The sequence below is a fragment of the Bubalus bubalis genome, chromosome 24 (genome assembly GCF_019923935.1).
Source record: "Bubalus bubalis isolate 160015118507 breed Murrah chromosome 24, NDDB_SH_1, whole genome shotgun sequence".
In the NCBI taxonomy this organism is placed as follows: Eukaryota; Metazoa; Chordata; class Mammalia; order Artiodactyla; family Bovidae; genus Bubalus; species Bubalus bubalis.
The window spans coordinates 11,144,819-11,167,172 of NC_059180.1; the positions used below are offsets into that span (position 1 = coordinate 11,144,819).

Consider the following 22,354-nt stretch of genomic DNA (forward strand, 5'->3'; position numbering starts at 1 on the left):
CCCTGTGGTCCCATTTTTCTCCCTTTGTGTTTCCACAGTTAAGTATATCTGGGTTGCCCAAAATACTCTTTAACATATATGTGAATGATTTTTTATTTAAGAAAAATACTATGCATACCATGCAACTTATACACATTCCTCTCCACTTGCATTTTTTACTTAAAAATGTATCTTGGAAATGACATGATATCAGTAAACACTTTATTTTGCATATAAGCAAGCATAAATGTATTTCTAAAAGTAAAATGTACATTCAGAATTTTGATAGATATTACTAATTTCCTCTCCATAAACACTGTTCCAATTTACTCTCCCCACCCCATCCTCCACAGTGCTGTCCAGCATCCTCCTGAACCCAGTATGGTATCAAATGCTTGATCTTTGCCCAACAGAGAGATAAGAAATCATATTTCATTTTAGTTTTCATCTGCATTTCTATTGTGAGTGCAGAATATGGTTGAACAGGATTAAAGAGCCATTTTGCTAAAAGCCTATTTATTGCTACCAAACACAATCTCTTTAAGAGACAAGGACTACAAACTATCTAGGGGGGGAAAAAAAAGCAACAGCAGGCAGTATAAATCTGTTCTCAACCACTACTGTGAAGCAATTGACTGTGCTTTCCACCTTATAACCTGAGCATTCAAAAGCTGCTTTCAAGACCACAGCAGAGAAATCAACATGTGAGTGCTTGCTATACACAGGCACCAATCTTTATATACTCTCATTTAATCCTCCTACCATTCTTAATCCATGAGGCTCTGAGAGGTTAAGTACCTGCTCAAATTCACATAGATTATAAATGGCAGAAGAGAAACTGAACCCAGATCTAAATTCCAACATCCATATTTTACACATTACACCACATGACTTCCTGCTATGTTGAGATGTCTGAAGCCCATGGGCCTGAATCTTAAGATTCATATGCTAAGAGGCTGATTTTAATCATGACCCTGTAAGCAGGAATATACTATAGTATTACCTAGTTGTGGAGTCCCAATAAAGGTCTTGATAATATTTCTCATGATCCCAGCTTCCCTTAAGACTTTGCTGTTCAGTTGCTAAGTTGTGTAAGACTCTTTGCAACCCCATGGACTGCAGCATGCCAGGCTTCCCTGTCCTTCAGTATCTCCTGGACTTTGCTCAAACTCATGTCCATTGAGTCAGTGATGCCATCCATCCATCTCATCCTCTGTTGCCCCCTTCTCCTGCCCTCAATCCTTCCCAGCATCAGGGTATTTTCCAATGAGTCGGCTCTTCATATCAGATGGCCAAATTCCTGGAGCTTCAGCATGAGTCCTTCCAATGAATATCAGGGTTGATTTCCTTTAGGACTGACTGGTTTCATCTCCTTGCAGCCCCAGGGATTCTCAAGAGTCTTCTCCAGCACTACAATTCAAAAGCATCCATTCTTCCACCCTCAGCTTTCTTTACAATCCAACTCTCACATCTGTACATGACCATTGGAAAAACCACAGCTTGGACTTAAGATTTGTTGTTGTTGTTGTTCAGTTGCTCAGTCATGTCCAACTCTTTGCAACCCATGGACTGCAGCATGCCAGGCTTCCCTGTCCTGCATCATCTCCCAGAGCTTGCTCAAACTCATATCCATTGAGTCGGTGATGCCATCCAACCATCTCATCCTCTGTCTGTCCCCTTCTCCTCCTGCCTTCAATCTTTCCCAGCATCACAGTCTTTTCTAATGAGTCAGCACTTTGCATCAGGTGGCCAAAGTATTGGAGCTTCAGCTTTAGCATCAGTCCTTCTAATGAATATTCAGGATTGATTTCCTTTAGGATTGACTGGTTTGATCTCCTTGCAGACAGAGGGACTCACAAGAATCTTCTCCAACACCACAGCTCAAAGCATCAATTCTTCAGCACTCAGCTTTCTTCCTAGTCCAACTCTCACATCCATATATGACTACTGGAAAAACCATAGCTTTGACTAGATGGACCTTTGTCAGCAAAGTAATGTCTCTGCTTTTTAATATGCTGCCTAGGTTTATCATAGCTTTTCTTTCAAACATCTTTTAATTCTGTGGCGGCAGTCACCATCTGCAGTGATTTTGAAGCTGAAGAAAATGAAGTCTGTCACTATTTTCATTATTTCCCCATCTATTTGCCATAAAGTGATGGAGCCGGATGCCATGATCTTAGTTTTTGGAATACTGAGTTTTAAGCTACCTTTTTCACTCTCCTCTTTCATCTGAAGATCATCAAGAGGCTCTTTAGTTCTTTGCTTTCTGCCAAAAGGTGGTGTTAGCTGCATATCGGAGATTATTTACCTGCAACTTAAGACTCAGCATTGAATTAACTTGTAGAGTTATTGAAGATATCCAGCCATCAGCACCAGGAATCATGCAAAGATTTAAATATTGTAAATAAGACCCCAAAAGTGGGCTGGAAACTGGCATATATATTATAAAACTGCCCCATTTAGTTCAGCTACATGGTCCAGAGGATATTTTTTAGGTAGCATGACCCGTCTTGGGAATTGATACAACAAAACTCACAGTATATTGAGATATACAAATTTGACAACTGCAAAGCTCCAATGATTATTCTAGCCAATTGAATTGTGAAATATTTTATTACTTCACAGAGCTCTTTTTTTAATATTTACTTTTATTTATTTGGCTGTGCCAGGTCTTAGTTGAGGCACTTGGGATCGTCAATTTTCATTGCAACATGTGGGATCTAATTCCCTGACCAAGGATCAAACCCAGGCCCCCTGCATAGGGAGCATGAAGCCTTAGCCACTGGACCACCAGGGAAGTCTCCATAGCAGTGTTCTTAACACAAACATGATTCAGAACAATAGGAAGGCAGCCTCTTATCCAGAAGCTGGGTAATAGCTGGAGATTAATTCAAGCAATCTCATCCCCTCCCACAGTCAAAAGTCAGTAAGAAGGAAAGTTTTCTTGAGAGAAAATACCTTTCAAAAAAATCTATTTCAGTGTGTTTCCAAGAAACCTGCCCCCACACGTGATATCTCCTACAGGGGTGTTACTCAGGGTGGTCTGGGGACCATGTATTCCTGGGCCACAAGGAGATAATTACGGAAATCGGGAATAAGCATTCAGAAACTTTTTAAGGCATTTTGGCAGAGCAGTTTTATGTCTGTGAATCTAATAATAAAAAACTGGGGCTTGTAACAAAATTTTATTAAAGCCATTAAAATGAAGAAGTGTTTCAACATGTGACATGTGTTCACAGGACCAGGTCACAATTACTCAGGATAAGGAAGCCCAAGCATTCCATCACATAATGAAGGATTCTCAGAAGCCCCTCTCTGGCCAGGAGTACATGACATAGGGTGCCTTCATGGTGGATCAGCATAGCTGTGTACCACAATTCAAAAGGTGAAACCATCACCAGGATCACCATCACACAACTGCTGTAATCCAAAGTTGTATTAAAAGTGTGTAAGGTGGCTTCTTTGGAGAGAAACTTCTACTTACCATTTCAAGAGCGGGTAGAGCAAAAACCTCTGAGAAAATATTTGAAGAATTACATCACATACTCCAGAAATCTGTAGCCTAGACATCGGGATTGCCAAATTCCAGGGAGCTGTCAAGAATTCCTAAGGATATGCTAAGTGAAATAAGCCAGACACAAAAGGATAAATATGTGTGATCCCACTTATATGAGGTACCTAAGACTAGGTAAACTCATAGGGATAGAAAAGTAGAATGGTTGCCAGGGGTCAGAGGAAGAGGAGATGGGGAGTTAATATTTAATGGAGAAAGACTTTCTGTTTGGGATGACGAAAAAGTTCTGGAAATGGATGGTGGTGATAACGGCATGACATTGTGAATGTACTTAATACCACTGGATTGTGTACTTTAAAAAGGTAAAAATTATGAATTTTTATATATTTTACCATAATAAAGAAGATTTCCCAATGTATTTTCTAAGCACTAATTGCTTGTTTAAAAAAAAAAAAACAAAAACAGAAGAGCTGTCAATAAAGCAGCCTCTTTCTGAGGCTGGATGAACACCAAAAATAAATTAGATAATTAAAGCATAATGGTTATCCCACTTGGATCCAGTTATCATACTTGAAAACTAGAAATATACCTTTTGCTCATAGAGAAGGACTAGGGAATAAAAACTAGGCTATTTTTAAAAAGCAGTCAGGAATTCTACCTACAAGGTTTCTATTAAAACCTTAGGATTCTCTGTGTCATTTGACACTCCTAACCATCCCATCTTATTGAAATCCACACCCCCTCCCACATCAAAGTCTTTCTCGTTGTCTATTGTTCAGTCTGACTCAGCTGATCAGGTTGTCTGGGTGAAACCACCAACCTTCAAATGCAAACTTGAAAACACCCGGCACATAGCTCAAGAGGGTATCATTACATAAAGATGAATTCCATTTTTCATTTAGGATATATAAGTAAGAGTTCCCTTTGAGAGTCTCCAAACAATTTCTCAACAAATTCTTCCCCATAAATTTCAATGGTTTTATATTCTTCTGGGGCTCTTCCATCCCTCTGGCTCATTGTTAGACTAGATGTTTTGCAAGTACCCATTTGCCAGCATCTCCTTGTCTCTGTATATTTTCTTTTGGCAACTCCATCTGCCCCTCAACTTCAGCGAGCCTAGTCTTTCTCGCTGTGATTCTGACCTTTATTTCCCTATAACCTTAAGCTTTTGACTGCCTGCTGGACAGTTCTGCAATGATGTCCCACAAACACATCAAACTCAGCATGATCAAACATGTACTGTCTTATCTCCTAAACCTGGTCCTCTTTCCATCCTAGACAAGTCTACAAATGCACCACCATCCTCCTCCTACTAACCCAAGCACAGAATCTCCCTGACTTCTATGATTCCCTCTAAGTTTCCCCCTACCTCTGGTTTCCCTTCCTTCAATCCATCTGGCACATTTCCTGATAAAATCACCCCTTGACTCATCTAAAGTATCAGAACCCAAAATGATAGTTGATCAGTCTCTGCAAGTACCAGACAGTTTCAAGGATCTGAAATCACTGCAAGCCAGAGGTTAGTGAAAACACTAATACAAGCAGCTGGGAATTTCCCAGAATTCAATAATAGGGACCCAGAAGCTGGAGACACCCCACTTTTCTGCCAAACCTGAAGTCATTACTCCTATGACTTGTAAGGAGAGTGGCAATCACAATACATACTTCCAGCATTATGAGATGGAAGTCAGTGCTAATATCAGAAAAAAGCTGGAAGACAGAATTCCCGAACAGTCCAGGGGTGAGGATTCTGGGCTTTCACTGCCAAGGGCCCAGGTTCAATGCCTGGTCAGGGAATTAATATTTCAGTGCAGCCAAAAAAAAAAAAAGAAAGAAAGAAAGAAAGAGAAAGAGTGAGGAATTGTAGACTTTCCAAGATAGGAAAGGGGCAGCTATTCAATCTCATCACATATAGCATCATTTACATGCCAAGGACTATACTAGGGAGCTAGACACACTGAGAACCAAGCCATGCTCTTTCAAGGAATTCCCAGCCCAAAGGAGAGACATAAAATTGCAACACAGAGTGATCTTGCTTCATTAGAGATATACATGGGACACTGGATGGCAGAGAAAAGAACTCTCAACACTGTTGGGAGTTTGTGTGAAATGGTAGATATTGTAGAAGACTTCGCAGAGGGTGCTACCTCTGAGAGTTGAGCTGGGGTCTAGGATAAAGATAAGGAAAAAGTGCCTTAAGTTAGAAGGGTCCTTCCAGGAAGAGAAACCATAGGGTCAGATTTGTGAGGGCAGGAGGAAACATGGGTTCTTAGGAAATATTAGTGTTACAGCCTGGCTGTGAAGAGCAGTGGCAGGAAATTATGCCAGAGAGGCATTCGGGTCCATGATCATGCCAAACTTTCACATCAAGCTAATCCAGACTCTGCCCGTCTCCTGCAACCCAAGAAGCAAAAGGTACAAACTGCAAACAATTAGATGTGGATATGGACTTACACATCATCTCCTCGGTCCACTCAATTCTTAAGCCAGGAAGGGATTTACAGGCAGAGGATGCAACTTGCTCAGGGCCTTCAGATGTCTTCCACATTATACCTTCTCATGCAATAAAAATTCCCCACACGGAGTCTCTGCTAAGAGATAATGATGTAAAACAGACTCAGTGGCATGTGGGGAGTAAGGAGGCAACAAGGCACCTGCTCCAGGGCACTCCTCTTGAAAGCAAGCCTGAAGGAAGAAATCATCATGTTCAGAAAGAATAGATTGCATGCAGACTTAATGAGGAAAAATAAACACCTTTCAAAGGCAATCTGAACACTCCCCATGAGTCATCCAAGCCAGATGTGCCAAACCTCAGAATGTGCTAGCAGCATTTAAGGTCCTAATAGCCTTAACCATCCATAAGATAAACAATTAGCCTTAGACATAATCGAGAACAAATGGTCAAGTAAAAGCATATAACCTCTAATCTCAAAGGGTCATTCTTTTTTGTTTGTATGTTTCAGCAGCAGGAAAGGGAGTTCTCGGTGCTCTGTGAAGGTCTGTAAATGTAAGAAACTTAGAGTAATTAGATAGAGTTGGAGTACAGTCAAGCACGAACTTTGGATCTACATTGGAGCAAGGGTTGAATAACAGCTCATTCACGTAGTAAGGATGACTTTGAGCTGATAAGCCTCTCTACCTTGCTAGGCACACTGCCAGGCACAAAGTAAGTGCTCAGGTCTTCATGGGCTCCCTTGTCACCTGCCATGCCCCTGAAGGAGACTTGTTGGCCAAAATAGCCACAGTAATCCCCCTTTCTGAGTCTATATCCCTTCCCACATGAACTCAGGATTTGCCAGGTGACTTGTTTTGACAGAGGTAACACAAGAAGAAACCTGAAAAGTATTGTGCATTGGAGTTTTCCCCTTTTTTCCTGGGATCTTCTAACCACCACCATATGAACAAGCAGGCTTCCCAGGTGGCTCACTGGTAAAGAATCCACCTGACAATGCAGAAGCTGTAGGAGATGCAGGTTCGATCCCTGTGTGGGAAAGACCCCCTGAAGAAGGAAATGGCAACCCACTCCAGTATTCTTGCCTGAAGAATCCCATGGACAGAGGAGCCTGGTGGGTTACAGTTCACAGGGTCCCAAAAGAGTTAGACATGACTGAAGCAATGGAGCACAGAGATCAAGTCTGGGTCCTGGAAATGGTGAGAGATGTGTGGCCAAATCATCTTGTTATCTCAGCTGACAATGAGCCAACCACCAAACGTGGGAACGGCCATCACAGACCATCCAGCCTCAGCCAGGCCAGCCCCCCTTCAGAAGCCCCACTCAGTCAAACCACGAATCGTGAGAACTAACACATGCTGGTGGTCCTACATCTTTGCCTTTGGAGTGGTTTGGTACACAAAAAAAGCTGACAAATGCATCCCCTAAGTGTTAGGAGCTCCTGGTTTATGATCTTATATGTCTCCTTACTCAACCTAGGAAATGCATACATTCACATCATGAATGAATTCATTAGTAGTCCTGGTGAATTATAATTATGTACCCTGGCTCTCTAAGGCAATGTACACCTTTGGCCCAAAGAAAGAAGTTCTAAGAATAAAGAGTTTGATGACCTCTAAAGAAAATCTTACATTCAGAGGGAGGTTCTAATCAAAGAAATGAGAAAAAGACATGAAGGCAAGCAGTAGACTCTTTTTTAAGCATTCTCCTTTTATTTATCATTTTCTTTTGGCCAAGTCTCACAGAATTGAGGTCTTAGTTCCCCAACCAGGGATCAAACCCATGCCCCCTGCAGTGGAAGTGCAGAGTCTTAACCACTGGACCACCAGGGCAGTCCCAGTAATAGAGTCTTGATTAAGGAAAATAGCATCAAACTCTGAAGGTCTCTCTTGCCTATGCAAATTTCATCACACATATATGGAATATTCTAAATCCCTTCCCCAGCAGGGTGATGTCCTGGCAAAGACATAAACATTAGAGTCACAAGGGTTGAATCCAAGTCCCTCTATGTCCTTAAGTCCTTCTATGTCTACTAGCAAGGCCCATGACTTCTTTCCTCATCCGTAAAATAAGGCAATTGGACCACATTATTTCAAAATCCTATTAAGTTCTGTGACTCTATGTCTATTACATATAATTCCTAAACCTGCCTGTGCATCAGCGTCACTTGGGAAGCTTTATAAATCCACAGCTCCCAGGCCTCCTTCCCACAAATCTGAAGAGAAATCTAGGAATGTTATAGTTTTAGAAAACCCCAAAAGGTAGTTCTGATGCAAAGCCCCATTTGGGAGCTGAGCTACCCTACAGAAACTTCATCTGCTATTTAGTTTCATATACCACCTACAGAAACATATTTTCCAATGGGAATATGTCTCCAACTTCATAAACATGGTTAAAGGGGATTGAGGGTTTATTTTACATAAAGTCACCTTAGGGGCACTTTGCTGGAACATATCTATTGCTCAAATATGGAAATTATCTACAGAGTTTTTTATTTCAGTATCTCATAGTACCACCATTTTAAGCATGTGATTTGGTATAATCTTGGCAAAAAATGCTTTCCATAGAAACTTTAGTTTTTTTTTTAATGGAAATCAGTGAAAAAATAATTATTTCATATAAAAATATTTACAGCCACTACCCAGGGAAATACCTGTACAGAACTTCAGGGTAAGATATACCTCTGTGGCACAAACCAAGAGCTGGATAAAATGTACCATCTATACTGATGAAATTTGCTTTTTGACTCAGAAAACTCAAATTGGGGCTCTATGACAACCCAGGTGGGGTGGGAGGTGGAAGGGAGGCTCGAGAAGGAGGGGACATATGTACCTATGACTGATCCATGTTGAAGTATAGCAGAAACCAATACAATATTGTAATTATCCTTCAATTAACAATAAATAAGGGGGGGGGGTACCATCTACCCACAGACACACACTGTAGTTGCCTGCCAACCCTCACACTTTTCTCATTAGCAGAACCTATCCATTTCCAGGCAGTAAATCAGGATGAGTCTAGGTCAGTTGTGGACAATCCTATTATTTGCCTTGTCAAGATACTGATTTTTGCAGGCCCTCTTGCAGCTAGGAACAGCTATGTGATCTAGACTACACAATGAGATTTGAGAGCCAGTGAGTTCGTGGACTTCACAGAAAAATTATTTTGCTCCTCTATAAAAAGATGATCCTTTTTGTCAATCAAATCCCTAGGGGCTACAACAGCCATATGGTGACCATGAGGCATTAAGCATGAGGCCCCAGTGTCCATACCCAGAGATGGCAGAATGGAAAATCAGAAAGAGCCTTGATGTCATTTGAAAGCCACCACTCTAAGCATGGGCTTCCCTGGTGCTCAGTGTTAAAGAATCCTCCTGCTAATGCAGGAGATGCGGGCTTCCTCTCTGGGTTGGGAAGATCCCCTGGAGAAGGAAATGGCAACCCACTCCAGTATTCTTGCCTGGGAAATCCCATGGACAGAGGAACATGGCACAGTCCATGGTGTCCCAAAGAGTCAGCCATGACTTAGTGACTAATAACAACAGTAGCAACTCTAACCACAGAACTCCTAACAGCAGGCTTCTTGTGATGTGAGACAACTATCTTTGTTGTTCAAGCCACTGTGAGCCTCAGTTTTGAGAACTTGCAACATACGTCTTAACTCAGTTTCTAGGCAGAGTTAAGAATAATCTATAGGAGGCTACCAGGCATATTTGGAATCTGAATTCCATGACATCACAGTGTAGGGAAATAGCTGTTACCAAAAAACAGGTATTTCAATAACTGCCTAAGGTTGGCCAAAAGGTGGGAGGGAAAGGTGAAGGCAGTTGTAGTTTTTGAGGAGAAATCTTGAAAATGAGAGAAAAGAATGAGAAGGTTTCACATTTATCATCTGGTACTATAGCAGGCTAGTCTTGAAGATGAAAATGTATGAGAATTCTTTTTTCAAAAAAAGAAAAAAATCTAAGTCAAAAAATTGCAGGAGTCACCAGAGCCTGCTTTACGCATTCAACAACATTCATTGTTCTCACTCACTCCCTTTCCTGAGGGCTCTCCCTGTGATCGCGTGTCCTGCCAGTTGCTCTAACCCAGAAGATGCTTCATCTCAGATCATATGCACTCATTCTGGCACCGAGGCTGGCTCCTGGTTACTGGAGTCTGGGTCCCTTTGACTTCAGTGGTGCTTGCTGCTAGTCAGTCTTTCGAGTCCCTTGGGATTCTGAAAACCACTTCAGTATAAGTTCTCACATCTGGAACTGGTTTCTGGGAAGTATCAAGAAATGCAAGAGACAGGGACTTCCTTGGTGGTCCAGTGGCTGCGACTTTGTGTTCCCAATGCAGGGGTTCCATCCCTGGTCAGGGAACTGGATCCCACACACCACAACTAAGAGTTTGCATGCTATAGCTAAAGATCCGTAGTGCCACAACTAAAGACCCAGTGCAGCCAAATAAATAAATAATTTTTTTTTTTAAATGCAAGACACACACTATATCCTCTCTCTCTCCACTCTCATTCTCTCACTAACACTTGAGGAAATTAAAAGAACCTGTTGGTGTATAGTACATTGGCACATCAAAGTCCCCAAAGGAAAATATTTGAATTTCTTCCATCTATTTTCCTCTCCTGTTCTTTATGCTTCTCGATGAGAAGAAAGGTAGAGCTTACATTTTATGTCAACACAAAAGGCCTCCGTTTGTGTGCATTACTTATTAAAGTATTCAGCGATTCGATGTCAAGGTATGTATTATACATACTTTTTTTTTCCTAGGCCATTATCAGCTTTCTTACAACACTATTATTCTTCAGCCCAGCTAATGCTTCTGTCAAAGATTTAGCAACAAGCATGGAAAATGTCAAACAGTGGGGAAGAAACCTAGCTGTTTCCACAACCACACAAAAAGCGCGAGTTGTCTTTTATGGAAAAGCAGCATAATTCGAATGGCAACGGATGTTTTATCAGGGGACAGAGTAGCGGGATGCTGTATTTGTCTTTCTCTGCACACCTGAGTCCATCCCCTCTGAATAGGTTCCCTTTCTTCTCTTGCCAATATACTTAATGAAATAGGACCTGTGTGGTCAGCGCCGCACCCTCTCCCCAGGTGGTATCTGGCTTGGAACACGACAGAAACCAGCCAAGAAAACTCAGTCCTGTTCTGTCTGCAGAGCAGTGTGATAAGATTTAAGGAGCACTAAAAGGCTCCTCTGGAGAAAAATATTTTCCCAACCTGCTTACCAGGGTGCCTGAAATTACAACCCTTCTGCTTTAAGGCACTGAGAGCCTCCATTAAAATGCAAATATGTTAGGTGAGTTATTTTATCAAACTATCACATCTTAGCTTGAATTAGTTTACGGCTTAATTCAAAATCCTGAAGGGATGGGACACAGTTTGGATGAGAGCAAAGACGCTACGGGAGTTCGGGACTTATAATGGGTGGCCCAGGGAGCAAGCCCGGGCCAGCGGCACAAAGCAGGGGGGCCGAGTAATCTGAAGGCACCAACGGTGAGGCCCCGCGTGAGCACACACGGGCGTGAGCACACACGGGCGGGCGCTCTCAGCAATCCCACGTGGGCAAGAAGCTGCCGGCCTCAAACTTCAAAACGATAAACACAAGAGTCACTTTCAGAGAGAAAGGATGTGTGGACACTGGGAGCGGGGGTAAAGTTGGGCAGGACAGGTCGGGAGATTGGGATCGACATATATGCACTACCATGTGTGAGACAGAGAGCTAGTGAGAACCTGCTGGATGGCACAGGGAACTCAGCTCGGGCGCTGAGAACCCAGAGGGGTGGGATGAGGGGACTGCGGGAGGGAGGTCCCCGAGGGAGGGGATGTATGTACACATAGAGCTGATTCACTCTGTTGTGCAGAAACCAACACAACATTATAAAGCAACTATCAGTTCAGTTCAGTTGCTCAGTCGTGTCCGACTCTTTGCAACCCCATGGACTGCAGCACGCCAGGCCTCCCTGTCCATCACCAACTCCCAGAGTTCACTCAAACTCATGTCCATTGAGTTGGTGATGCCATCCAACCATCTCGTCCTCTGTCATCCCCTTCTTCTCCTGCCCTCAATCTTTCCCAGCATCAGGGTCTTCTCCAGTGAGTCAGTTCTTCGCACCAGGTGGCCAAAGTATTAGAGTTTCAGCTTCAACATCAGTCCTTCCAATGAACACTCAGGACTGATCTCCTTTAGGATGGACTGGTTGGATCTCCTTGCAGTCCAAGGGACTCTCAAGAGTCTTCTCCAACACCACAATTCAAAAGCATCTTCAGCGCTCAGCTTTCTTTATAGTCCAACTTACATCCATACATGACCACTGGAAAAACCATAGCCTTGACTAGACAGACCTTTGTTGGCAAAACCAACTATACCCCAATTCAAAAAAGAAGCATCATCAATGTGCATATGGCTTCATTTCTCCCCACTTGGACTGGCATTCTTGGTTGGATTTCCTTATCATTTCTTCCCTGTCTGAGTGTGCTCAGGCCTCCTACCCACTCCCTCCCCAGTGGTTTCAGAGGCTGGATAAGCCTATGACAGACGCTCCCTGTGCTCACCAATACTTCCATTTCTCCCTCATCTGGCCCCCGTGAAGTTCATCACAGCAATATGACCCACTGTGGTCAATGAAACATAAGCAAAAATGGTATGTGTCACTTCCAGGCAGGAGCATTTCAAAACTGAATCATGGTTTTCCCATGATCCCTTCTCTTGCCAAGGTGAACTCTGGAGCACAGTGAACTTGAGGAAAGATGCTACAAGGTCAAAGCAGCCAAGAATGGTGGACACAGAAGACAGCTACCTGCTGAGACCTGAAGATGACTATAATTAAGTAGGAATAAGTTCCTATTGTATAAACCACTGATATTCTGGTGTTATTATTTCAACAAAACCTAGCCTACCCTGGCTGATCCATACTCCACAAATAGCACCTCAGGAAATCTCATCTGACTTTCTCTATTACCATATATTCATTATTCAGTAAATATTTATTGAGCACCTACTATGTGCCAGATAATATTACAGGTACCCAGGATTTAGTAGTAACAGTAAAGTTACCAGCAGAAAACAACCAAGTAAAGTCCTTGGACTCATGAAGGTTATATTCTAGTCAAAGAAGATTATAAGTAAGTTTGTTAGGAATAGGTTTAGCTGAGCACAGCAGAAAACCCAAATAATACCAACTGAAGCAAATCAGAGGTCTAGTTTCCCTCATGTAAAATAAGATTGCATGCTAAAGTCACTTCATTCGTGTCTGACTCTTTGTGGCCCTGTGGACTATAGCCCTCCAAGCTCCTCGTTCATGGGATTCTGCCAGCAAGAATGCTGGAGTAAGCTGCCATGCCCTCCTCCAGGGGATCTTCTCGACTCAGGGATCAAACCCACATTTCTTATGTGTCCTGCACTGGCAGACGGGTTCTTTACCACCAACACCACCTGTCGTGTTGTTAGTTGCTCAGTTTTGTCTGACTCCTTGTGACCCCGTGGACTGTAGCCCACCAGGCTGCTCCCATCCATGGAATTCTCCAGGCAAGAACACTGGAGTGGGTTGCCGTGCCTTCCTCCAGGAAAGCTCTCAATTACATGTTATTATTTATCATTTATTTATTATTTATCATCTTTATTATTTATTATTTATCATCTTTATTCAGGTCAAAACTCACTCTCCCCTAAAACCTCTCCTCCATACCCCAGCCTTCATCTACTTTCTCGAATTTGTTTTTTATTTACTAATATGATCTGCATCTTACAACATGCCGTTCTGTTCTCTAATTGTTGGTATCATTCACTCTGGCACTTGCATCCACACTAATTACTGTATGCTAATATATAAAATCATGCCTTGTCCTAATTCTTCTTGAATGTGCCTTAACTCTTCTCTGCAACTATATATACTAGGAGACACCCCCATATGCCAATTTATACTTGTCTCACATCTTCACAGTAGAGAGGGTGGTGCTGGACACACAATAAAGATGCCCTAAGTACTAGGATCCTTTCAGTGGGAGAACTCTAGAAATCCTGTGCATTGAGGACCCAAAGAGAAGTGGAAACAAGCTTCAGGGGAACTGACATATAAATCTCTAGTTAAACCAGCTTTTCTCTGGGCAGGACCTACGCTATCCTGGGGAGAATACAGTCACGTATTAGCTTCTAAAAGGTCTCCAAAATATTTTAAGAAATAGTCTGATTTATTCAAGATTAAAAAACCCAACAGTAACCTGAGCCTCAGGCCTCCTGGGCCAGCTGAGGTACCTGGCTCTCAAAAGATATGGGCTCCTTCAGATCATTAGCCCATGGCCTCCCCAGCTAGAGAGACAAAACCTTTAAGCAGAACTGTGAGCCTGCAGAGAAGTTACCCTGCACTGAACCCACTATCCGTGGCTTTGGAGGATTCCCTAAGATGAAGAGGGCTTCCCAGGTGGCACTAGTGATGAAGAACCCACCTGCCAACACAGGAGACCTAAGAGACGTGGTTCAACCCCTGGGTCGGGAAGACCCTCTGGAGGAGGGCACAGCAACCCAGTCCAGCATTCTTGCCTGGAGAATCCCATGGACAGAGGAGGGTTGCAAAGAGTCAGACACGACTGAAGCAACTGAGCACACACACTAAGATGAAGAAACGGCCACACGTGGAACCACTGGGAACTCTACAATGTAGAGCAGACTGGTTTGCCCATCAAGCAGCTTCTTGGCACATCCTTTTCATACAGCTAACACTGCTGAGATGCGGTAGAGACTGGGACAGAGAGCCAGAGTCAGCAGCCAGACCCCTGGAATCCAAACCCCAGCTCGGCTGCTCACTCCCTGTGTAGCTTCAAGCTGCTTTACCCAATCTGTGCCTCTGTTTCTTCATCTGGCAAGTGGTACCTATAACAGCCTGAGTCTTCTGGTGGCTATAAGCATTAAAAGGTTTTAACTTGCTACAGTGTTCAGAACAATGCCTGGTTGTAAACATTAAGCAAGTGTTTGTTCAATAATTTTTAATTGTACTTATTTATGTGTGTACATATGTATGTGCATTGAGCATTTCTAGGAAATTTCTAGGAACTGGGAAGACAAAGATGAACAGAACTCAGGCCTTCCTTTTGCGAAACTCGGTTTATTGAATAGATTTAACAGCTCTAAGAGAGATATTAGCAAAGTGCTGGGAAACACAGAGGAGGGGGGTGACTGACTCTGTTGGGGGGTGGCCCAACAGGAAAGGCTACTCAAAGCAGGAATTTGAAACTGAGTAAGATTCAAGGAATAGAATTCAAAGACATAAAATATTCCAGACAGCAGTGACGAAAAATGGTAAAAGATGAGGTGGGCTGAGGAGGCAGGAGCCAATCCCAGGGCAAAGACACCTGGGGCCAATCTCGCACACCTGGAGGCCCTTCAGCAGTTTACAGCTTGAGTAACACAGCCAGTCTGTACTCCCAAAACCATCATTTTCTCATTAATATGAAGAATGGACTGGAGCAGGCGGAGAATAGAGGAAGTGACAACTGGAAGAAGCCAGAGGAGAAATAATGAGGCCAGAGCTGGTGCAGGTGCAACGAGATAAGAGGAAAGAAACAGCAATCTCAGGGCGCAGGATTGAGCAGACGCGTGAAGGCCTGTTTGGGATGGGAGAAAGACGGAAGGCTTAAGGGGTTACTCCCAGCTGGCCAGCTCTGATGCCGGGATGGAGGAGGTGCTATCAACTGAGAGAGGAATGCAGGGGACAGAAGAGATCTGCGGGGAGGAGAACATAATAAATCCCATTTACAAGGATTCGGAGGCATCCGTAATGCCCAGTGTGTGTGACTGAGTGTGTGTGTGTTAGTCGTGCGGTCGTGTAGACTCTGTTTCCCTGGGGACGGTAGCCCACAGGCTCCTCTATCCCTCGAATTCTCCAGGCAAGAATACTGGAGTGGGTTGCCATTTCCTCCTCCAATAGGCAGCTAGAAGCCCAGGTCCAGAGTTGAGCAGCGAAATCACAAACGGAGATAAAGAGCTGGGTGGGTACCCCTGCACGCAGGTCCAGGTTAGAATCAAGGCTTTAAGTAGTAAGGTGGCCAGAGCGAGACCCGACTAGGGAAAGAGCCAGGACAGAAGTTGCCTTAACTTTTTAATATGGGCTCAGTGATCCAAAGCAAGAGGAGAGACAGGGAGCATGAGAAAGGGGTATAGAAGCTGAGACTCACAGGACCTCACAGATATGACACCGCCCTGGCGCTGGCATCACAAACCCGTCTGACCTCATCTGCACTGAAGAGAACGTGGCTGTGCTGGTCACCGTCCACTCCTGGGTCCATCGGCTGCCCTTCCCGGTTCAGCCTGACCCTGGCAAATTACATTTCCCAGGCTCCTTTGCCAGCTGGCTTCCTGTTAATTTCTGGCAAAGACAGGCACCCAGGCGGAGACTGGGAAGAGGAGGACAGTAAACTTCAGGTTGTCCTCTTCACTTTTCTTGTCCACCCCGGACCCCAGCTCTGCCTTCTGGGGCTTTTCAGCAGATCTGTGCTGCTGGTTCCCTCAAGTCTGGGAACGTTCGCTCCTATTTCTTCAGTCCCTCCAGCTGTGTGTGGGTGGGAAGGAGCAGCTTGCTGCTGTTGCTCATCTCTATGTCATCTCACCAGCCCACTTGGGTTTTCAGTGCTTTCAGCACCTCCTAACTAGTTCCCGAATGGATTCCCACTATTGAAATCACTGGTGCAGGCTCTTCGCTTCTTGCGGATCCCTGATTGATAAACACATACTGATAATACATCCTTTTCTCTCCCCATAACTTATTTTGGGCTTCAGAATCCTATTCAGGCTGGGATTATCCAAACTGATGTTAACAAAGCCTTCAATTTAAAAATTACAGGGGAAAGTAATTTCAAAAGAGGCAATAGATGAAGATAAAAGCTGAAATAAATACATTGTAAAACATAAAGCTGTAGAATGATAAATTAGTTCAAATGTTGGTTTTTTGATAAGTCTACTAAAATAAACAAACCTCTGACAAATATAATTAAGGGGAACATTTTTAATTAGAAATGAGAAAGGAGATAGGACAAAATACAGAAAATAGATTTTTTTCTCTAAACCCAAAGAGAATGTTATGCACACTTGTAGGCAAACAAGCTGAAATGTTCCATAAAATGAATAATTTCTAGAAAGATACAGATTACTAAAAATAACTCAAGAAATATACATCAGAAAAGAATAATAAGGAAGAAAATGAAGAAATTATTTGATAACAATAAAAAAATGCAGCTTGTCCCAATGTTTCCACCAGAACAATTTTCATCCTTTTAAGAAACAGATGGTTTTGATATTGTATAAAACATCCAGAATGCAAAAAGAGGTAAGACTACGTTAAGGTCCATTAAGCAAGCATGATCTTCTTCCTAAAGTCTGATAATAATAAAACACACAAAAAGAAAATTATAAGCACATATCACAAATGAGGGGCTTCCCTGGTGGCTCAGTGGTAAAGAATCTGTCTGCCAATGCAAGAGACACGGGTTCAATCCCTGGTTAGAGAAGATCCCCTGGAGAAGCAAATGGCAACCCACTCCAGTATTCTTGCCTGGGAAATCCTATGGACAAAGGAGCCTAGCAGGGCTACAGTCCATGGGATTGCAGAGTTAAACTGAGCACACAATCACACATCACAGGTAAATATGGATATGAAAAGCTTAAATAAAATTCTCCCTATGAAACTTGTTTTACCATAATGCTTTAGAGGGAAAAACATGTTTGGTTTTTTGGTTTTTGTGGGGGGGTTTGGTAACAGCTTCACTGAGATATAATTCTTATGCCATTTGTTGTTGTTCAGTCTCTTAAGTCATGTCTGAATCTTTGCCACAAAAAATATAAAATACTTTATGAATTTATCCTTGCACAGGGGCCGCTCTTCTCTATGTCGTTCCCATTTTAGCAGATGTCCTAATGAAGAGAGCACAGGGGATGATCACTTTATAAGTTATGTTGAAAGAAATTATGATAGATGGTCACTTTGTACATTATAGAAATAAACAACCATCGGACAGAATTAGTATAACTAAAATCAAAGGGCAAATATCATCTAGAGAAAATCTTTGCAGCAAATTTTCATGCCTATGTTGTGCTTATTATTATCAATATGCTTGCTTATACATATTGATACCAAAACATGAAGTCCCCAGTAAACTAACAGAGAAGTGGATAAGACAATTCATAAAAACAGAGATACTGCTAGTAAACAAGCATGTTGGAAAACATCCCACTTTGCTTGTAATCAAAGAAATGCCCTCTCAAACAATGCATCTTACACTCATATCCTTAGAGGAACTTCAGAAACTACCCAGTATTACAGCACGGTGGTACAGCAGTCCCCGCACACACTGTGGGTATTCATACAAACTGGTATCACCTCTTGGCAATACATATCACGAACCATCTTAAAATTCCATAATATCCCTTTATCCTAAGGAACTTTCCAAGAATAAAAATTAAAACTATATGAGGGACTTTCCTAGGAGTCCAGTGGTTAAAACTCCATGCTTCCAAGGCAGGGGACATAGGTTCCACCCCTGGTCAGGGGGCTAATATCCATGTACCACATGACCAAAAAAAAAAAACTATATGAGATATTCACTGCAATGTTAGGTCTAGCAACCAAAACAAATAAATAAATAAAAGGCCATTTAAATCCAAAAACAGGAAGATTATTAATGAAGAGATATAAATTATTGTTTAGAACTATAATACAGCCTATAGTTTATCAAGCACCTTCACATACACAACTCCTTTCAGTTCTCAATGATCCCAGGATATAGCAAGGAATCACTATCCGAGATTCAGAAATATTAAGTGATTTGCACAAAAATCTCACAAATTTTGTGGCTCTCAAACACCTGCTACCAAATTCCAGACTTTCTTGATGTTAAAGTAGGTGGTTGTGAATATCTGCTCTGAGCCTCAGTTTCCTCATCTAGAAAACAAGACTAATCAGAATACCTAAATAGTGGTTATGAGAATCCAATGAAACTTTTAAGTGGCTGTCAGCTCTTAGCACAGGGTATGGTTCACAGTAGCACTCTGTGTTTTAAGAATAAAGATCATACAAAGTTTTATCAGTTCAATACACCTTCAGCAATATAAACATGTCTGCAAGTCGATAAGGACCAGAAAGAGGAAGGAATAATGAAAATGTATGCTGCATGAGTAAGGCGAGAGCAAAAGAACCTTCTCCCTTTTTGGAATTAATTTGGCTTTAGTACAGTAAGTAGAAATCTGGGGGGAAACAAAATTAGAATACGCAAAATTCTCCTAAAAGGAACTGGTTTCTCTGGGGGAGCCCCATATTAAATCTGGGATCACTACCTCTGGGATACTTTGAAATAATAAACTCAGCATATGCGCCCCCTGGAGACATCTTATGTTGTGGGGAACCAGCCAGTGGATGGCGCTATTTCACTTGCCCAAGGGACCGAGAAGGCATTTATTGGCCTCAATAACATACTGGGCTTCCCCCAGTAGCTCAGCTGGTAAAAGAATCCACCTTCAATTCAGGAGATCCTGGTTTGATTCCTGTGTGGGGAAGTTCGCCTGGAGAAGGGATAGGCTACCCACTCCAGTACTCTTGGGCTTCCCTGATAGCTCAGACGGTAAAGAATCCACCTGCAATGCAGGAGACCTGGGTTTGGCCCCTGGGATGGAAAGATCCTCTGGAGAAGGAAATGGCAACCCACTCCAGTATTCTTGCCTAGAGAATCACATGGACAGAGGAGCCTGGCAGGCTATAGTCCTTTGGCATTGCAAAGAGTCAAACATAACTGAGCGACAAAGCACAGTACAGCAATGATATTCTAGTGCTTGTTGCTCAGTCTTCCTTAAAGATTACTCCTTTTCTTTTTTCTTCCATCTTAAAACTGAGACTCAGAAGCTTCTCAAGCAAATCTCCAGGTAGTTGGTAAATAGATCCAAGTCTGCTCCCGATGAACAGCAACATCCCAGGTAAGACACTCTGCAGTGAAGAAGTTCATCTGCAGAACCAAGGAAAGCATGGTTACTTCTCCCTTTGGTCATGTGACTAGAATCTACCATCCGTGTTCAGCAAAGACTTAGCAGGTGTTAGCTCCCCAGGTTTTTAAACCTACAAACTGGGAACAACTCAAACCATGGGAGATACAGGCTTCAGAGTAACAAGGGGAGAAGTTAGAGGATTCCTTGGCTTTCCCTCCCCAGAGTCAGCAAGGCCTGAAAAATCTCCACTACAAAGGCATAGGTAGAAAGTAACTCCAGTCTCGGTGCCTGCACTGTGACAAGCTTGTGAAGGACAAGTGGGAATCGGTATAGATGAGGCATAGAAATGAAGTTGATCCAGGCTGAGGTCTCAAGCTTGAATCATGAGCAACTGCCTACATGAGTCAGAACTTAGGCAGTTGGTATTTGAGCTCCAATAAAGGAAGTGACAAGTTCAGCAAAAGATATGAATTCAGAAGAGAAATGTCAGGGGATGACACAGAACCCAGCACGACCAAAGACTGAATCACACTGAGCTCAGACTCAGGTCCAAACACTCCCCTACTTGGGATCTCAGATTAACATTAACAGCCATCTCAAATTTAATATGTCAGACACCAAGCTCCAAGTCTTCACCCTCACCTGCTCTGCCCACACCCTTCCTGTCTCAGGTAACAGCAATACCAACCTCCCAAGTCCTCAGCTGGAGCCTCACTAAATCCTCTCTTTCATATCTCACATCCAATCCATCAGAAGATCCCAAGGGCTTTATTGTCTTTTAGATATTACCCAGGCTTCCCTGGTGGCTCAGTGGTAAAGAATCTGCCTGCCAATGCAGGAGACATGGGTTCGATCCCTGGTCTGGGAAGATCCCACGTGCCATGGAGCAACTAAGCCCAAGAGCCACAACCACTGAGCCTGCGCTGTAGAGCCCATGCTCAGCAACAAGGGAAGCCACCACAATAAGAAACATTTGCACTGCAACTAGAGAAAGCCAATGTGAAGCAGCAAAGACCGAATGCAGCCAAAAATAAATTAATTAAATTTTTTAAAAGACATGCCCAAATCCCTCCTCTTCTCATCACCCCTGCCCAGTTCAAACCATCATCATCTTTTGTTGGTCTTCTTGTTGCAGCCTCTTAACTGGTCTCCCCACTTCCACCTTTGCCTACCATTCACTGTCTTCTCAACACAGCAGCCAGAGGAATCCTCTTAAAATCAAAGTTGGAAGATAACCTTAAAGAACAAGCCCATAAAAGAACTAATAAATTGGTTTTCATCAAAATTAACAGTTCTTTTCAGAAGAGTACTACAACATGAATGAACCTTGCTAAGTGAAATAAGCCCATCACAAAAAGACAAAATACTGTATTATTCCACTGCTATGAGATACCTACAGTCGTCAGAAAGTAGAATGCTGGTTGCCAGGGGCAGGACAGGAGAGGAAAATGCAGAGTTTTTGCTTAATGGGTAGAAAGTTTTTGTTTTGCATGGCAAGACTGGTCACTCAACAATGAGAATAGTCTTAATATTAATGAACTGTACACTTAGAAATGGTAAAAATAAATAAAAATGGTTAAGATGGTAAATTTTACGTTATGTCTATTTCACCATAATTTAATTCTCAAATTGCACATTTTAAATATGTACAGTTGACTGTTGCAACTCAACAAAGTTGTTTTAAAATTTTTAAATTACAGTTTAAAAACTAAGAAGTTCCCTGATAGCTCAGTTGGTAAAGAATCTGCCTGCAATGCAGGAGACCCCGGTTCAATTCCTGGGGCAGGAAGATCCACTGGAGAAAGGAAAGGCTACCCACTCCAGTGTTCTGGCCTGGAGAATTTCAAGAACTATACAGACCATGGGGTCACAAAGAGTCAGACACAACTGAGTAATTTGCACTTTCACATTCAAGTAGAATCATATCCCTCCTCGGCTACATACATAGGCTCCATGGGCTTCCCATCTTTTTCAGAGAAAAAGCCGAAGTTCTTGGAATGACCTATGAGGCCCTACATGGTCTGATTCTGAAACCAGCATGCCCTCCTTGCCATTTCTCTCCCACTCACCCCACTCCAGCCTCACTGGCCTCTTCGCTGTTTCTCAAACACATCAGATGGCCTCTGGGGGCATTTGCACATCCTTTCTGCTTTGCCTAGAAAGCTTTTCCCCCAGGTAATTCTGTGGCTCACTTCCTTGCCTCTTCCAAATCTTTACACAAATGTCACCCTCTCAAAGGGGCCGTTCCTGATGTGGGATTTAAAACCGAAATGCTTTCCCACTTCATGAGTCCCTCCCTCACCTGCTTTTTTACCTACATACCATTTATCGTGGTCTAAGCTTTTGAACTGAGGTGTTGGAGAAGACTCTTGAGAGTCCCTTGGACTGCAAGGAGATACAACCAGTCCATCCTAAAGGAGATAGTCCTGGGTGTTCTTTGG

The 22,354-nt window shown here is 42.8% G+C and overlaps 1 long non-coding RNA gene and 1 pseudogene across 1 annotated transcript; both read right to left on the minus strand.

Annotated features, from left to right (window-relative positions):
* Positions 1 to 2,130: 2,130 nt before the first annotated feature.
* LOC123465338 lies at positions 2,131 to 16,722 on the minus strand. Its single transcript, XR_006640565.1, has 4 exons — positions 16,175 to 16,722; positions 5,948 to 6,084; positions 3,464 to 3,596; positions 2,131 to 2,293 (listed from the first exon to the last, which is right to left on the minus strand). It is a non-coding gene; the product is annotated as an uncharacterized LOC123465338 (long non-coding RNA).
* Positions 16,723 to 17,773: 1,051 nt separating this feature from the next.
* On the minus strand, positions 17,774 to 17,866 carry LOC112581917 (annotated as a pseudogene).
* Positions 17,867 to 22,354: the final 4,488 nt, after the last annotated feature.